The sequence below is a fragment of the Mirounga leonina genome, unplaced genomic scaffold (genome assembly GCF_011800145.1).
Source record: "Mirounga leonina isolate KUSES-001 unplaced genomic scaffold, KU_Mleo_1.0 Mir_170, whole genome shotgun sequence".
Classification (NCBI taxonomy): domain Eukaryota; kingdom Metazoa; phylum Chordata; class Mammalia; order Carnivora; family Phocidae; genus Mirounga; species Mirounga leonina.
The window spans coordinates 36,712,606-36,727,081 of NW_023270433.1; the positions used below are offsets into that span (position 1 = coordinate 36,712,606).

The following is a 14,476-nucleotide window of genomic DNA, read 5'->3' on the forward strand; positions in this document are numbered from 1 at the left end:
TCTTTACAGGGAGCAATCCCTGCTTCGATGGGTTGATTATAAGATTTAGTAAAAATTACTGTATTGACATTAAGTAAACAGTCAATAAATGTTAATCAACTCATGCATAGGGGGTTTGTTAAAAGAATTCAACGCCCACATTTAACAAGCCAGAAGCCCCGAGGCCCTTTTGCCCTGGGTAACTTCCTTATTGAAGCCGGTTCCACGCCGGGGCACTTCGGCTAGCCGTTGGCGTTTTCCCGCGCAGAGGGCGGAGCGGAGCGCGAGCCCGGGAACGTGTTAGCGGACCCCCCCTTCCCCCGCCGGGACTACATCTCCCAGCAGGAACCACGCTCAGCCACCTGGCAAGCGGCGCCCGCCGGTATTAGTCTCAGAAGCCACTGCTGTCCGTTTTCCCTCTCGGCTTTGCCTCAGGGCACTGAGTCATAAATGCAAGGTCTATGAACCCGCGAGGGAAAGGCTGCAGTGTTGGGTGCCTTTGCTGTGCAGCATATTGGCGATAGTATACCCCCCGCGCAAGGTTTGGGAAGCCAGGCCTGTTTTGAATGGTTGGGCCACATCACATGATGAGAGGAAGGCGGCCGCAGGGGAGCGACTCGTGGTGCCTTGTGAGGTCATGATAGCGCGACACGCTGCAGTTGTGGGCATCCTGGATGCGGTATGTATACCTTTCTGACAGCTCTGAATACGAGAAATTTTATAAGGTCTCCCTCATTTGCTCCTTCCCGGTGCCTACCCCCGCCTCGGCGCTGTTGGCCTCTCCTAGTTGGTATGTGGGAGGCTGGAAGAAGCGACGCGCTCTGTGGGCGGGCTGACGAGCCCCGAGCGAGCGTCGCGTGGTGGCTCCTCCTTCGCTCATGACGCAGAGGTCACGTGACGGGCCGGGCCGCCTCTGCCGCCGCCGCTGCTTTGTAAGAGGCACATTGGCAGGTAACGAGCGGCAGCGGCGGCGGCGGCGGCGGCAGCTGGTCCCGAGTCCAGCGAGAACAGCAGCGGTAATTGGCACCCTCTCTCTCCTTTCCGGTTCCAGAGCCCTGAGCGTAGCAGCGTGCGCTTTCTAGTCCTGGGTTCAGCTCTTCTTTCCTCCAACCCTCTTCATACTGCCCCAGCGCCCACTCATGAAGACCGGGCCAAGCGTCCCTCGCCAGCTTCAGGCGTCCTCAGTATGCCCAGGCCTGGGCTCCTTCCTTCCTCTCCCTGCGGGTCGTCCAGTGCTTCTTCCTGCCTACTCCGGTCCTAGTCGGCCTGGCCCCACCCAACCCCAGGGGGCGCCTGCCCCTCCCCCCTTCGGGTTTCTGCCCTGGAGGGTGTGGTTTTCTCTCCCACCTCTGTCCCTGCCTGTCTGTCCGCTGGAGCTCCAGCGCCACGCTGATGCTCCCCGTCCTGACCACCTTCCCGTTTTCACGCCTGTCGCTAGTCTTGGGACTGGACATCTGAGAGCCCAACTTCTGCGCTCTGTAGCCTTTCTTGGTTTACCCGAAGGAATAGTTAGATTCTACTCCTTTTCATTCTGGGAGGTTTTGGTGTTAGACCCTGGGGACTCAGTTTCTTTCTCCTCAGTCCCGGATCCTCTAGTCTGTTTTTATCAGAGTTTTTAAATATAGTTTTGAGAGCACCCTGTAAACCAAAGTTCTTTGTTACTCTTTCTTTAGTGTATTATATTTCCGTTTTCTTTGCTTCTGAATCACTCTCCCACCTTTTCGCCTCGGTTTTCAATCTCATTTTTTGCCCAGGCATCTCAAGTGCCGCCACTTTGATCTTATGTCCTTGTTCTCTCTAGGAGTTGATCCCGTCATCGTTTCTGTTATTTCCTGTTTGACATAATCTTGTATCTTACTACCCCCTCTGTTGTGTATTGGTTTCTACTTACGTCCGAGGTGTATGGTCTGTTAGTAGTTAGGCTTATTGTCTTTAGCCCCTTTGTGCCCTAACAGTTGAGAGCTTTTGAAGGTCTTTATAAGGTATCCAAACATCTTTTATTCGAAGGGCATATAATTAACTTTTTGGGTGAACCCAGGCCTTTTATATTTTCTCAATTATGGTATACTTTTAATTAATTAATTTTATGGTATACTTTTTTTTTTTTAATTTTATTTATTTGACAGCGAGAGAGGGAACACAAGCAGGGGGAGTGGGAGAGGGAGAAGCAGGCTTCCCTCTGAGCAGGGAGCCTGATATGGAGCTCGATCCCAGGACCCTGGGATCCTTACCTGAGCCGACGGCAGACGCTTAACGACTGAGCCACCCAGGCGCCCTATGGTATACTTTTTAAACCAAGAGTTATGTCAGTAGTGTATTCCTCACTTTCTGTCATGTATTGTACATCCCAATTTTTAGTGTCAGTTTGTCTAATAATGGTGGAAGGAAGATGAAGCTAATACCTAAGTTCTCCTGTATCCTTGGCATTGGGTGCCTAGATTGTGATGGTACTTACCTGTTTCAGGAAAGGGAGTAATTTCCACTCTCTGGAGACCATAGAGTCTTATAGTCCACCAATATCTCTTACGTACCTGCAGGGCCCCTTGGCTGGGGCTATCATCCTCCCTTTGCTGTGAACACTTACCGTGCAGAAGTGACTAGTTTCCCACACTGCTCTTCTGCTTATCTCCAGTATGTTCCATCTGATTTTTCCTCCGTAAGGCTAGTTCACATGTGTGATGAGATTTCCCCCACCTCTGTCCTGCTAGTTTTCCACAGCTCTGATTTCCCCTGTTTGCTTCCTTGTTGCTTCTGACCCTCAAACTCAGAGAAGGGAGAGTTTTTTGTTGTGATTGAAATATGGCTGGAAGTGGTGGCATGGAAATGAGGCCATGGGAAAGGGTTGTGATAATTGCTTCTCCTGCCTGTTTCCTGCTGCTCTGGTTTCCTCTGGCCTCTCTCTTTAAATGTGGGCTGGACCAGCTGCAGTCACATGGAGCTGCCTTTAGAACAAGGCTAGAACAACAATAACACCTCGCTTCCTTTTCCTGGTAACTGATGCAGCCTGTGCAGTATTCACCAGCAGTGTCTCTTGGTATTAGCCTGAGTGACTTTTATTGTTTAGGGAGAAATGGTAGGAGAACATGGAGAAGAATGGTTAATTTCAATAGGCCCCTGTGTTTTGATGGGAACTGGTTGCTATCTCCTTTAACAGTACACTATATGAAGAAAGTATAAACCAGTATTGAAATTTTGAACTGGTGTGAAGTGAAGCCTTTACTTTGGAAGTGTTATTCTTGAAGTATTGATTCCCTGGTCCTTTTATTTTATTTTTTTTTTAAGGATTTCATGTATTTATTAGCTCGACCGTGTGCAAGCGGAGAGGGGGCTGAGGTGGGAGGGAGATGCAGAGGGAGAGGAACAAGCAGACTGCTCTGAGTGCAGAGCCCCACCCAAGGCTTGATCCCACGACTCTGAGATCCTGACCTGAGCTGAAATCGAGTCAGATGCTTAACCCACTGAGCCACCCAGGTGCCCCAAGTTCCCAGTCCTTTTTAAAAATGATGACTTAAGATGTGTTGTTATAAGACACTTTTTTTGTTTGATGAATGCCTGCATGAATTCACAGATTGTGAAGTTTCTGTGTTCTTAAATTTTATTTTGTTTATTAATCCTATGAGGTCAGCAAATATTAGTTGGCTCCTAGTTAATTCAAGTAAATGGAGTGTCCTTTAAAAGTGGAGTGTATGGCACTGGTTGTGTTGACTGGTAGGGTGGTGGTTCACTGATAGGTCTTGGAAGCAGCTATTTTCTCCCCCCCCCCCCCAAAGGAGAGTGAAGATGTAACTTGAAGGAAGGCAAAGAGAGGGAAGACTTATAGGGAATATCACCATTTAAGCCTGTGGTTAGTTTTGAAATAATTTTGACCCAACTGTCAAATATTTAGGAATGGAATCCCTTTTTTTTCATTTTTAAGTCCAAGAACCAAATTAATCAGGTTTGGGTTTTTTAATTTTTTTTCCCCAAATATTTTATTTATTTTTTTGACAGAGAGAGAGACAGCGAGAGAGGGAACACAAGCAGGGTGAGTGGGAGAGGGAGAAGCAGGCTTCCCACTAAGCAGAGAGCCCGACGTGGGGCTCGATCCCAGGACCCTGGGATCATACCTGAGCCTAAGGCAGACGCTTAATGACTGAGCCTCCCAGGCGCCCCGGGTTTTTTAATTTTTCAAAAAAATAAAATTTTTTTAAAAGATTTTTATTTTTTTGACAGAACGAGTGAGAGGGAACATAAGCAGGGGGAGTAGGAGAAGGAGAAGCATGCCTTCCACTGAGCAGGGAGCCCGATGCGGGGCTCGATCTCAGGACCCTGGGATCACGACCCAAGCCTAAGGCAGACACTTAACGACTGAGCCACCCAGGGCCTCTAAAAAATTTTTTTAATGATTATTTAGAGAAAGAGCAAGAGAGTGTGTGTGGGGGGGGAGGGGCAGAGGGAGAGAGAGTCTCAAGCTGACTCCAAGCTGAGCACAGAGCCTGATGTGGGGCTTGATCTCGACCCTGGGATCATAACCTGAGCCGAAGGCAGTCGCTTAACTGACCAAGCCACCCAGGCATCCCCAAAATAAAAATACCTTAAAAAAAAAAAAAAAGTAAATTATTTGAGTTAAAAAAAATTTTTTTTTTTTTTAAGATTTTATTTATTTGACAGAGAGACAGACAGCGAGAGAGGGAACACAAGCAGGGGGAGCGGGAGAGGGAGAAGCATGCTCCCCACTGAGCAGGGAACCCGATGTGGGTTCGATCCCAGGACCCTGGGATCATGACCTGAGCTGAAGGCAGACACCCAATGACTGAGCCACCCAGGTGCCCCGAGTTAAAATTTTTTTTGGCATAGGTTTTTGAAGACCAGGTTTGTGAATTTGTCGCTGACATGGCATGTATTCTAGAGTGAGTTTTAATTTTCAGATAACTCATTTTCATACTGGGTGATGAGATCAATTGAATTGGAACTCATAACTTTGGAATTTATTGAGATGGGGCTTCGATAAAGGAGTGTGTCATTTAAGACTACGCAGAGTTCTTAGAAAAGTTGTTAGGAATGTGTAGCTTGTTTTTCTTCATTTGGGACTCTGAAAACAATAGAACATACATGTGGGTCTAAAATGTAAAATTTTATGAGAAGATTATCAGATTTATAGAGAATTTCATTTGGATTTAGTTCAGGCTTATTTTTGTTGTAACCTTGTTTCTTTTAACACTGTTATTATGAACCTGTTTTTAACTAAGATGTCACATAGGAACTTTCAAGTTATACTGTATGGGGGCACCTGGGTGGCTCAGTCTGTTGAGCTTCCGACCCTTTGTGCACCCTTTGTTTTCTCTCCATTTTATTTTTCTGCCTCCTGCCCTTTCATCCCCATACAATAACACTCTCAACGCTCAGTCTCAACTGATGAGGTTGTAGACCTTCTGACTGTACTTGCCACATAACATGCTGCTTTCAGGCAGATGAAAACCTAAAATATCCTTGCAACCTCTTTTCATGGGCTTGGGCAAGGTGCATAGTGCTACCTGTATTGTGTGTCTACCTAGCTGGAATGTGTGCTCTTTGAAGGGTGCGAGTTTTCATTTGATAACAGTGTTTGGCATTGTCAAATCATTAAGCAAGAGAATAAGTGGGCCTAAAAAAAATACAGGTTTAGCTGAAATACGGTCTAGGAAAAAAAAAGACTGGCTTTAGGATTGATTGACAAGCCTTACATTACATTGTTCTTAGACCAAATCAGTTTGTTCCTCCTCTTTTTTGAAACTTCAGGGTCAGGCTATCTGGTACTGTTTGACCTAAGAAAATAACATTTTAGAAAATACAAGAAAATCAAAAGATAAAAATGAGTTAATCATGGTTTAACATTTTAGTAGAAATCCTTTCTTTTTTTTTCTTTTTTCTTTTTATTTTTTTTAAAGATTTTATTTAGAGAGAGCAAGAGAGAGCGCACACGCACTAGTAGGGGAGAGGGAGAAGCAGACTCCCCGCTGAGCACGGATCCCAATGTGGGATCGTGACCTGAGCCAAAGGCAGACAAATGACTGACTGAGCCACCCAGGTGCCCCTGAAATCCTTTATTTTTTTTTAAAGATTTGTTTATTTTATAGAGAGAGATCATGAGCGAGCGAGACGAGGGGCAGGGGAGAGAGAGAGGATCCCAAGCACACTCCGTGGAGCCTGACTCATGGCTCCATCCCATGACCTTGAGACCATGACCCCAGCCGAAACCAAGAGTTGAGACGCTTGACTGTTGAGACGCCACCCAGGCACCCCAGAAATGCTTTTTTTTCTTTATGTAAAGCATATACTTAAAGTGTGATAATACTTTTATACTTCGTGATGGTTATTGAGGTAGAGAATACATACCAAAGAAGGTATCTGAGGTATAAAAACACATGTAGAGTTTTCAAAAACAAGAATAAAGTGACTAGTCAAGACACAGAGCATTACTGTTGCCTAAAAGCCCCTGTCATTTCCCAGGACATTCCTTTCCCTCTTTCCCAGAGGTAACCATTAGCCTCCATTTTGGGTTTATTTAAAAAAATTTTTTTGAGGGGTACCTGTGTGACTCAGTTAGTTGGCTCAACTTTGGCTCAGGCCATGATACTAGGGTCCTGGGATGGAGCCCCATGTCCGGCTCTCTGCTTAGCAGGGAGCCTGCTTCTCCCTCTCCCTCTGCCTTTTGCTCCCCCTGCTTGTGCTTGCTCTCTCTCAAATAAATAAAATCTTAAAATACATATATTTAAATTTTTTTAGAATAATTTTTATTCCATATAATCCATAAATAATATTGCTATTTTCAGTCTTGAATTATTCAGAGTAAACTACCCACAAAATGGGGCTCAAACTCACAACCCTGAGATCAAGAGTCCCATGTTCTACTGACTGAGTCAGGCAGGCCCTCCCTCAATCTTTCACTCTTAAATGTTTTAGATTCATTCATGTTGATTCTGTCAGTCATTTTTAGTAGTATGGTACTCCACTGTAAGGATATGTCACATCTTACTCTATTGTGATGGATGTTTGTGTCATTTCCAGTTTTTTGTGATGAGAAATTTTTACTTGTCTCTTTGTGAACATTTGCACAACCTGACCCTCCCCCCAAAACAAACTTTTTTTTAAGAGAAGATTTAAGATTTCTCGGGACTATGTAACTGGGAGTGGAGTTTTTGGGTTGTGTTTGTAGTATGTGTAACTTTACTAGGTGAACCCAAACTGTGTTGTATACTCATTTTTAATGAGGCTCTTCATCTTAACTACAGAACACAGAAAATTGAGTGATTATTTTTTCAATTCTCTAGAGGATGTACATAATTGAAATCATTCTAGAAGCCTAGGGAAGAAGTTAAATTCATACATAAAATGAATACCTTAGACATTAGAACTAAATTCTCAAGACTGAGTTGATAAGAGTTCCACATCCTTATCTACATTTGATATTGCTTTAATTTTTAAATGTTTTTGGCAATTCTAGTGGGATGTTTTAGTTACATCTTTTGTGAACATCACACAGCTAGATTTTGCTTTGCTAATATCTCCTGCCAACTTGTCTTTTAACTAGAGCATGGAGACTGTCATTGTTGATTATAATTTCGGATATTTTGTATATATTTTTTGCTATCAAAGTCTTTACTTGCCTTGTGTTTATTGTTTTTCTGTTCTTTTTGCAGTTTTGATTATTTCTGTTTGATTTCCTTCAACTTTTTAATTTAATATTTTTTAAATCTATGAAAGCTGAAGGAGTATTATGAACACATGTATACCTTTGACCTGGAGTCACTACTTAGTATTTTGCTACATTGACTTTGCTTTTTTTTTTTTTTTAAAGATTTTATTTATTTATTTGAGAGAGAGAGAATGAGAGACAGAGAGCATGAGAGGGAGGAAGGTCAGAGGGAGAAGCAGACTCCCTGCCGAGCAGGGAGCCCGATGCGGGACTCGATCCCGGGACTCCAGGATCATGACCTGAGCTGAAGGCAGTCGCTTAACCAACTGAGCCACCCAGGCGCCCATGACTTTGCTTTCTATGATGCACATTTGTCTTTTGAGGCTGGGTTTTTTTTTTTTTTTTTTAAAGATTTTATTTATTTATTTGACAGAGAGGGAACACAAGCATGGGGAGTGGGAGAGGGAGAAGCAGGCTTCCCGCCGAGCAGGGAGCCCAACGCAGGGCTTGATCCCAGGACCCTGGTATCATGACCTGAGCAACGCTTAACCACTGAGCCACCCAGGCGCCCCGAGGCTGAATGTTTTGGAAAGTAAAGTGAAACATCTTGACATATATGTCTAAATATTTCCTTAGCAAGTATCTCTTTATAATAAAGAGCTTCTCTTAAAAAGAAAAACAAGGGGCTCCTGGGTGGCTCAGTCGTTAAGCGTCTGCCTTCGGCTCAGGTCATGATCCCAGGGTCCTGGGATCGAGCCCCGCATCGGGCTCCCTGCTTGGCGGGAAGCCTGCTTCTCCCTCTCCCACTCCCCCTGCTTGTGTTCCCTCTCTCGCTGTGTCTCTCTCTGTCAAATAAATAAATAAAATCTTTTTAAAAAAATAAATAAAATAAAATTTTGAGGAGCACCTGGGTGGTGCAGTCTAAGCGTCTGACTATTGGTTTCTGCTTACGTTGTGATCTCAGAAGTCATGAGATCAAGCCCAACATTGGGGTTCTGTTTGGAGAATGCTCCAGATTCTTTCTCCCTCTCCCTCTGACTCTCCCCCCCCCCCCCCCCACTCAGGCTTGCTCTGTCTGAAATAAATAAAATCTTAAAAAAAATAAAATCTTTGAAAAATAAAGAAAAGGGCATCTGGTGTCTTGGTCAGTTAAGTGTCCAGCTGTTGATTTCATCTCAGGTCTTGATCTCAGCGTTGTGTGTTCATGCCCCACGTTGGGCTCCATGCTGGGAATGGAGCCTCCTTAAAAAAAAAAAAAAAACAAACCCAGAATTTTGCGTCAGTTTTAGTTCAGTTTTATTAGAATTTGCTATTCTTTTGATTACTATATTATTGTATCTTTTGTTTGGCCGCCATTGGTAGTTTATTTGTAGCAGCTAGTAAAAGAGAAACTTTATTTTATTTATTTATTAATTAAAAGATTTCTTATTTTAGAGAGAGTGTGCATGAGCCAGGGGGAGGAGCAGAGGGAGAGGGAGAAGAAGAGTCTCTTCTGGGGAGGGAGCCTGACATGGGGCTCGATCACAGGACCTTGAGATCATGACCTGAGCCAAAGGCAGCCGCCTGGGATCATGACCTGGTGTATCGACCGACCGCTTAACCAACTGAGTCACCCAGGTGCCCCTATTTATTTTTTTTAAAGATTTTTTTTTTTAAGTAACCTCTACACCCAAAATTGGGTTTGAATTCACAACCCTGAGATCAAGAGTCCCATGTTGCACAGACTGAGGTAGCTAGGTACCCCAAGAGAAACTAAGTTATTCTCTTCTATTTATTTACTTACAAGTGAGGGCTATGCACAACGTGGGGCTCGAACTCACGACCCTGAGATCAAGAGTCGCATATTCCTCTAAGCCAGCCAGGCACTCCAGTTACTCTTTTTTTTTTTTAAAGATTTTATTTATTTATTTGACAGAGAGATAGCAGCAGCAGGAACACAAGCAGGGGGAGTGGGAGAGGGAGAAGCAGGCTTCCCGCCAAGCAGGGAGCCCGATGCGGCACTTGATCCCAGGACCCCGGGATCATGACCTGAGCCGAAGGCAGACGCCCAATGACTGAGCCACCCAGGCGCCCCTCCAGTTACTCTTACTGTAAGTTACTCACATTGTTTTCTTTGGGTCAGGTTTTTTTTTTTTTTTTTTTACAGAGAGAGAGAGAGAGTACAAGCAGGGGGAGCGGCAGGGAGAGGGAGAAACAGGCTCCTCACTGAGCAAGGAGCCCGATGTGGGACTCGATCCCAGGACCCCGGGATCACAACCCAAGCCAAAGGCAGACGCACAACCATCTGAGCCACCCAGGCACCCATGGGTCAGTTTTTAATAGTAACTTTTTTTTTTTTTTTTTTTTAAAGATTTTATTTATTTGACAGAGCGAGAGAGCACAAGAAGGGGGAACAGTAGAGGGAGAGGGAGAAGCAGGCTCCCTGCTTGGGCTCAATGCAGGGCTCGGTCCCAGGACCCTGGGATCATGACCTGAGCCGAAGGCAGATGCTTAACCATCTGAGCCACCCAGGTGCCCCAGTAGTAACAACTTGAATGTCTCAATTTTTCCCCAGTCAGGGGCTCATTTTATTTTGATTAGAAGTTTCCTGGTGTATCAACCGACCGTGAAACACTTCTTTGAATTGCTGGAGACCAGATGACCTCTTGAAAATTCTTAGCTTTGGTACTTCAGTTTATTTAGTATCTTTTTAATTCCTTGTGATTGGGAGTGCTAAGGTAATGGTGGGAGAATACCCCTGTATATTACAGAACAGTCCAGACGGTGATTACAAGAATAAAAATCTTGTTAATATAGGGCTTTTACTGTTTTATTACCACAGAAGATATTGTGGGGTTATTTTTTAGACAATTTGAGCTATCTTTTATTTTTTTTTTATTTTTTAAATATTTTGTTTATTAGAGAGAGATAGGAGGGAGAACATAGAGGGAGAGAGAGAGAGGGAGAAGCAAACTCCCTGACGAGCAGAGAGCCCAATGTAGGCCTCGATCCCAGGACTGTGGGATCATGACCTGAGCCGAAGGCAGATTCTTAACCAATTGAGCCACCCAGGCACTCTGTTTAATTGTTTCATTTTATTTTATTTTTAAATATTTTATTTATTTTGACAGAGAGAGTGAGAGAGGGAACACAAGCAGGGGGAGTGGGAGAGGGAGAAGCAGGCCTTCCGCAGAGCGGGGAGCCCGATGCGGGGCTCGATCCCAGGACCCTGGGATCATGACCTGAGCCGAAGACAGACGCCCAATGGCTGAGCCACCCAGGCGCCCCTCCAGTTACTCTCACTGTAAGTTACTCACATTGTTTTCTTTGGGTCAGGTTTTTTTTTTTTTTTTACAGAGAGAGAGAGAGAGTACAAGCAGGGGGAGTGGCAGGGAGAGGGAGAAACAGGCTCCCCGCTGAGCAGGGAGCCGGATGCGGGGCTCGATCCCAGGACCCTGGGATCCTGACCTGAGCCGAAGGCAGACACTTAACAACTGAGCCACCCAGGCGCCCTGATTCTGTGGTTTAAAAGAAATGCTGCCTTTGCTTTGGTTTTTCATTCTGATTTTACTCGCTGTTTTAATTGGCGTGGTGAACTGATCTCTAAGCCCTCTGCCAATTTAGGTGCATCTATAAGGAGGTCAGGCATACGACACTGAGAAGTGTCAATTGATAGCACACTGTGAGAACAGAGTCAGAAGAAAGCTATAAAGTTATATGAAAATTACATGTAAGGACTCAAGCTGCTGTTAAGTAGGGCCTAAAATGCCCTAAAATGCCATGGAGTTATGGACATCAAGTAGAGAGTAATTGCTGTTTGTATTAAGGGACAGAAAATAAGAAAATGGGGTATGTTCAGTATGCTGTTGAGAAAACATGCCTGTGGAAGGTGGAGGCAAAAAGGTGCAATTTGGGAGTATGGCAAGGCCAGTTTGACCAAAGTGTAGGAATCAGAAAGGAATAAAGAGGTTTTTATTTGTTTTTGTTTTTAAGATTTTGTTTGTTCGCTTGAGAAAGATAGAGAGCATGGGGGTGGAGAGCAGAGAGAGGGGGAGAGGCAGACTCCCTGCTGAGCAGGGGAGCCTGACATGGGGCTCAATCCCAGGACATGGAGATCATGACCTGAGCCGAAGGCAGACGCTTAACCATCTGAGCCACGCAGGTGCCCCAAGAGTTTGTATTTTATCAAGGAGTTGCTTTGTAAACAGATGATGGTGGATTTTAGCAGTATTCTAGAAGATTAAGCGGGCCACTTTGCAATCAGTTTCACAATTAAGGTAGTTCAGACAAGTATATGAGGGCAGGAAGTTTCCGTGAACCAGAGAGGAGGCAATTACTAATAATATAGTTGATGAAGTTACCTTATAATTGCTGGGTTATGTATGTGATGCTGACATATCAGAAGTAGTACTGGACGAGGGCTATATAACTATTCCTTTAAGACGAGGAGGCTTTTTTTTTTATTAATTTGAGAGAGAGAGAGAGCATGAGAGGGGGGAGGGTCAGAGGGAGAAGCCAACTTCCTGCTGAGCAGGGACACCAATTAAGGCCTCAATCCTGGGACTCCAGAATCATGACCTGAGCTGAAGGCAGTCACTTAACAAACTGAGCCACCCACGCGCCCAAGACAAGGAGGCTTTAAATACAACGATCCTTAATTCAGGTACTTACACAGAGTTGATGGCAGACAGAATTGTAAAGGAAGGCATAGATATAAGGTCCTAAATCTTTTTTTTTTAAAGATATTTAACACAGAGCGTGTGCAAGCACGCACACAGTAGGGGGGAGTGGCAGAGGGAGATGTGGGGCTCGATCCCAAGGATCATGACCTGAGTCGAAGGCAGACGCCTAACCAACTGAGCCACCCAGGTGCCCCAAGGTCTTAAATCTTGTGACTTAAATGGGTATGAGAAGAAATGGTGGCATTAAAAGAATGGTTTAAAGGTTTCGGACTCTGGAACACTGAAAAATATTGGTCCCTTGGAAAATTTCGTAAGTCTTCAAACGAGGTGCTTTTGGATGAGTTCCGTTGTAAGTGTAGATACCTAGTAGGCAGTTAGATGTGTGCTGAATCTTTGGAGAAACATAAGATCTTTCACTTTTGCTTTGAAGTTGGAGGTAATTATTGATGCCAGTAGAGCATAAAATTTCTGTGGGAAGGGAGAATGTGCTCAAGAATGAACAGTTTTACAAGTCAGGCCTGGGAGAATGATGTCATGTGGCTGAGGATCTTAGGAAAAAAGAGAATCAGGGTGGTGTGGTGTCTGAGACCAAAGGAATAAATTATGAAATGTGTTGAATGCCAGAGACAGGTGAAAGAATGAGAAAAGAAAAAAGATTTGACAGTTAGGTGGAGGTCAGTAGTGACCTGGGGAATAGCATTTTTCCTACTGTTGGAGTGAGGGTGAGGGAAACCACACTAAAAGTTGAGATGTTTAGTGAGGAAGTGGAGGCAGTGAGTGTAATCTTTTTTTTAAAGTTATTATTTTTATTATTTTTTAAAGATTTTATTTATTTATTTGACAGAGACACAGCGAGAGAGGGAACACAAGCAGGGGGAGTGGGAGAGGGAGAAGCAGGCTTCCCGCCAAGCAGGGAGCCCGATCCGGGGCTCGATCCCAGGACTCTGAGATCATGACCTGAGCCGAAGGCAGATGCCCAACGACTGAGCCACCCAGGCGCCCCTGTAATCTTTTTGAGATACACAGCTGAAATAGTCATTGGTTACAAGATAGAACATGCAGTTTCCCAGAGTGCTTAGATGGTAATTTTTGTAAGCCTTTGTTTTTGAGATTAATGTAGATGTAGGGAATAGTTGAGCAGGTTTTTATACACATACTTCTTTTTTTTTTTTAAAGATTTTATCCATTTATTTGACAGAGAGAGACAGCGATAGAGGGAACACAAGCAGGGGAGTGGGAGTGGGAGAAGCAGGCTTCCCGTAGAGCAGGGAGCCCGATGCGGGGCTCGATCCCAGGACTCTGGGACCATGACCTGAGCTGAAGGCAGACGCTTAATGACTGAGCCACTGAGCCACCCCAGGCGCCCCTATACACATACTTCTGAGAAGGGAAAGGATAGGGAATATTTTCTTGATAGTAGTGGTGGGAGATTTCCTTATTAAGGATTTTTGTATTTGGCATTTGAATGAAAACTGAGCCTGGTGTATAAGTGACAGGTGTGTTAACATTTGAATGGATCGCGTGACTATATTTTGATACATTCTTCAGGTAACTGACATTTTAAAAATTGCTTTTGGTGTGAGTGAAATGGTAATGAAGTTGCCATTAGAATAAAACAAATACATTTTATTTTTATTTATTTTTAAAAAGATTATTTGACAGAGAGAGAGCACAAGACCATCAGGCAGAGGGAGAGGGAGAAGCAGACTCCCTGCTGAACAGGAGCACCTGATGTGGGGCACATTCCCGGGACCCTGGGACCATGACCTGAGCTGAAAGCAGACTTTAAACTGACTGAGCCACCTAGGCACCCCTACACGTTTTTTTTTTTTTAAAACAACTCAGACTATATTCTCATTCATGAGGAAGGTTGGAGAACTGTAGTGAAAAACTGTGGGTCTTAAGTACTTAAAAATCAGTATTTATATTTTTGGCTTACAGTAATAGCTAGAGATGATATAGCTGTCTTGGAATGGTTTAATAATGGGTATACTGAACTTCTATAAATTAGTTGTGAAATATTTATAACAATTGAGTGTCCAATGTTTAGTTCATGCAGAAATGTGAAAAATGAGAATAACTTGAAATATTCTTATCTGTCTTCAGTAAGAATTGGAGATTTGTAAAGTTTTGTGAGATATGAACTAAAACTTTCAAGTGATTATGAATTGAACTAGGTAAC

At 44.1% G+C, this 14,476-nt stretch overlaps 1 protein-coding gene across 3 annotated transcripts in view; it reads left to right on the plus strand.

The window, feature by feature from the left end:
• The first annotated feature begins 937 nt into the window (after positions 1 to 937).
• UBAP2 (ubiquitin associated protein 2) overlaps positions 938 to 14,476 on the plus strand; it is a 133,450-nt gene continuing 119,911 nt past the window's right edge. For 2 of the 3 annotated variants that reach the window (XM_035016464.1, XM_035016466.1), the window contains exon 1: positions 938 to 995. The gene's annotated coding sequence lies outside the window, so the exon portion shown is untranslated. The remainder of the gene's footprint in view (positions 996 to 14,476) is intronic. The other variant, XM_035016465.1, reaches the window with a different exon arrangement.